Below are 4718 nucleotides of genomic sequence, written 5' to 3'. Positions count from 1 at the left end.
AGTGGTCGATTTCTTGAGGCTACTAATAAATAAAAGACCGATCACTATTCGTAAAAATTCGTTAGTATTGCTAACAGCAACGAAATAAGACTCTTATCAGACAATCCTCACAATCCCTAAGGTCGCTATTTCCCAACGGGTCTTCTGAAAGACATAAAATCAAGTCCATAATCACAGACTGCCGTCACTCTGTCAAATTTGGCAGGCTGACTAAAGCCGCTGCCGAATACGGCAGAAAAGATTGTTTTAACCTGTTGATGTGATTCTCACATGGACAAAAATGTGTTTGTTTACTTATACATGTTGGGCCGCCAATACATTCTTTGAGCTGTATGTTTTCCCTGTAAATGTGGCCACTCGAAGTGGTATCATGTGCTTCATTAAGAATTCGCTGATTGAGACACATGCTGCGTCTGACTCGTATGCGGTTTTAATCACTTCATCAATCGGTGATGCCACCAACGTGACATGCGACATTTAGTAATCAATGCGATGCGAAAGCGGCATCGTTTCGATTCCCCGCATAACCTAATTGCATCACAGATCCCATGTTCCGCAGCTACTCGTCTGTTTCTCTTCAACCAATCTTAAGCTCGGGGATGCTGGATCGATCCGGGTCTAACGTCATATCACCACAGCCGTAGTAGCGTAGAGCGCCTCCATGCGCTACGTGCGCCTTAGTAACCAATCATTGAGCGGAATACAAAAGTTTTCTGACAAGACTTAAAGCAGCTTGACAGGAATTATGACCGGGTCTCACTCTGCATATGACAACCGCACGATTATCGACTTCCAATGAACCCAAAATTTTGTCAAGTGTATACCGCTACAAGGCGGCTGGCAGATGAGCTCGAAATTTGTTCGATGTCTGAACATCGTCGTGCGTCTAGCAAGCTAACCTTGCCTTGAACTCACAAACCAATAGTCAAACTTGCCAACTAGCCAGACATGCTGTCCAAGATGACCTGACTACGCCTCTGAACAACGACGTCAGTCTATGACTCGACGTTCGGCTGCCGTGCTGACTCAGTACAACACTTTGTCGTCAAGATCTTTGGATACATTTAATGCACCCAATACACCAGTCAGTCAAATGTTTTTTAATCAATAAGATCAAAGAAAACTTATTTAACGTCGACTGCCACTGACGAAGCTGCCGTGCCAAATAAGAAGACACTTATCATTCTGGTGTTACGTTCATTAAGAAAGTTTTTGCCCAATGAAGATAGAAGTGCTCGTACCAGTATTCAACACAGAAAAGTAACAACTACGCCTTCCAAAGGAAATATTTGTCCGATGCTTATCGTAAAAATGAAAAAATCTATTAATTTTGGACCAACGCTGTGTTTTATTGCGCGAAATAATTTCTAATTAGAGCAACAGTCTTTGAAAAAGTGGATCCTTACTTAAGAACAGAGAATTGCATATCGCTAGATTTAAACATTGCACATCGATCTTACAGGAGATTAAGGTGCATTCTTTCGATGTCATGTGAAAGGCGCGTCATAGAGTTCCTCACTATTCAGTGCGAAATTTATCTTGCCGGGCCAAATATCAATTTGATGTAGTCTTCGTTAATGTCCTGGCAGTTTATAGCATTGTAATTCAGTCACTACTAAACTTGCTGTTTCAATAGAGTCTTACCACGCTGATCACATATTTCGCACATTTGATTTCCTCAAGTGTAAGCATTGAGTGCCACCGAGAGCAATTAGCAAAATATAATCAGTTATTACATTTATGTAACCTGTTAGAGCAGCTAAGTAGTTGTACTGAGCACGTCGATACAACTTGCAGGACTTCTTAAAGCTCTACAGACTATTTTTGATCCAGTGCAATGAAATCAAGACAAAGGCATTGAAACTGTTGTTTGACCACAGTTTGTATAAATCATGGTATAATTTACGCTGCGCTGTAAGATCTCCAATGTAAAATGGTAACTTGTAGCATTTCTGTCAAAAGTCGGACATGTCTTGCTACTTCATGTATAAAATATGAAATTATAGACCAATTCTCTTATACATCATACTTCATTTGTGCACAAGTATACTCTAATCTGATCCGTGCCGCACAAAAAGTACGGGCCAAGAAAGGCTGACCGAGCCAGCTGCTTAAGTCACTCTTCAAACATTTTTGTATTGTGTCTAAACAGAACTTTTCCACTCTCGTTAGTTGTTATTTTGTGATGAGAAGTCGATACAGAGCTTATTGAACTTTAAATTCAGTGTACTATCTAACAATGCAAACTTTTTAACCACTGGGAAGGAAAAATTCCATAGAATAATGATTGGAGGGAAAAGTTAAGGAGCCAGCTTCACCTTGATGGACGAGAGTGGTATTTATGTACTGTAAATTGTGAATTTAATATTAGAAAAGGTGGGTTGCGAACTGCACGTCCGATGATTATTTAATAAGATTAAACGCATATATTAAGTAAAGATTAATATGTACTGTAGAAGTAATAAAGCAACCTAGCGCTATCAATAAGACTGGATATCTTCTAGCTTGCTTTAATATTTCAAGAGACCACATATTTTGCACTTAATAAATTTGATTTATAATCTCTCATAAAAATTTATTTAGTTGTCTCGCGTGAACCATCCTATCATAATTGTCGATACTCTGGTACCATTAACCAAAGTGCAATATGAATTTTGTACAATTGTACATACTAATTTGATCCGATAGTACCAAAAGTGTGAGAGGGAGGTAGACAAGAGTGCAGCACCCCGTTACTGTCTCCTGATAAGAGTACACTAAGACTCAAAATAATTTTATACCACGTGTAAAGTCCGCCTGAATCATATTTACTCGACTTAGCCCACCCTTCTTTGTGCCTGTTCCTCCGAGCATACTTGCACCGGGGACATCCAGATAAACGAATTACTGAGCTCACAGCAAAGGCATGGTTCTCGCGACGGAAGCGACTAACGTTATTCATGGTAAGAATGCCAAAATTTTCGACGATGAGAGCGAGCGACAAGACTCCAACCATCCTGAGCAAAACGCCTTTGCGGCTTTGTCGCTCCACCAGAAAGAGGAGCTTGCTGAGACCAGCCTTCCCGCTGCTTTACTTAGACTTGGTGACTTTTCCCAACAATGGAAGTTGTTATAATATCTCGTTGTGGAGCACACGACGATGTCAAGCTTGTTGGTCACGAGCTGTAGCAAGGGGCATGCCAACTTTTACCAAATTTACATGCCGTGATTGCGGTTTATAAATGTCTGCATTTGCTCATCGCGCTTGATGTTAAGGCCCTACACATCTTTACATGCGATCCTTCCACTTACATCAAAAAGCAAAGCATGCACGCGAGAATTTTTCGCTAGCGCTTATGCAGCTTCTAGGTCATCACTTCTCAGGAGCACCGACTTCGCTTAGAAGCAGCAGTAATTGGGTGAGCCCGTAACATCCATTTGCGATGAAAGCTACGTGACTAAATCCTGCAGGAAGGCTGATGAACAAATCATATGCGCAATAGGAGGTTAGGGGTAAAAAAATTGTCATCTCATTCGCTTTTGGCTCACAAGTCTGCTTAAGCAAAGCAGACGTTCGCTCAGAGCGTCGTATAATGATTGACTTGCAAAAAAACAAAGTTCGACGCAGAGGTAAAAGTGACGCTCAATCAACTCAAGTTAATGCTGTTTAGTGTCCAATTCGTCTCCATGAGAAAACTGTGTCAGCTACTGACCAAGTATCACACTTACCATAAAGTCGGTCACCACTCGATAGCTGGAAAGTCTATGCAGCGAGCGGCTCTGTCTCTTCCGCCGGGAACATAAACTGAGGGCCAACCAGATCGCAAGCAGCCAAAGCCCCAGAGCAATGTTGTCGGAGTTGCACATCAAACTTTCATTAAGTCTAGACCGATCCCTTTCACATCTCCAGATACTAGCAATAGCCTTAGTTTACCCGCTGGACACCAACCGTTCCATGAAGTAGGCATTTAGTCATCAAGTAGTGCCGGTGGAGGTGACTTTCCCGCGTTTGCGTTTCGTGAACTCTTTCAATGTGCATCATAAATTGAGATGAGTCAAAAATCGGGCTTCATTTTATCTTTGACATCGAATCAAGCGGTCAAAGTTAGTTACAGCGTTTCAAACCTGTGTAGCGGGCTCATAAAAAATTGAAAATATTGTCCAGATAATGTGGAGGCGCTAATCCACTTGCAGCAGAGTTCCTAATGTTTGATTGGCTCTTGAGATTAAAATATTCCGTAAAATCGCGTGAATTACATGATGTGTTTGCATTTTCCTTAGGATGTAAAGTGTGTTATATGTATCACCACGACAATGAATGCGGTCGCAAAATAGTCTTCTAGACCACAAACACTGTATTTACAGGTGAGTCTATTACATTCAGCAAATCCTTCTACCCCATAGTGTTATTGAATGCTTCGCCTGTCTCTGGCATCAGTGTGTTTACATCCTGCCTATCGGACACAGTGTCGCTCTCTCTGCACACGATGCTCTATTGGGGTAAATCCAAAATTTTGCTACGAAGAGTAGATGTCCCAAAATCATCAAGTTAATTTTGATGAATAGTTTTCTCCCACAAATTTTTGATCTTATCCACGGCGGTGTCGATGGCACCTCGAGTGTTTATCAATTTATGAACGTGAAATGTGGTAATGTGCTATTTGAAGCATTCTCAATGAGTTGAAGCATTAATTCAGCACTATAGTTTCTTTGCGAAAGTGCTTCGGCAGAAATGCTCG

Source organism: Plasmopara halstedii, assembly GCF_900000015.1.
Source record: "Plasmopara halstedii genome assembly, contig: Scaffold_430, whole genome shotgun sequence".
Classification (NCBI taxonomy): domain Eukaryota; phylum Oomycota; class Peronosporomycetes; order Peronosporales; family Peronosporaceae; genus Plasmopara; species Plasmopara halstedii.
This window is presented reverse-complemented; position numbering follows the sequence as displayed.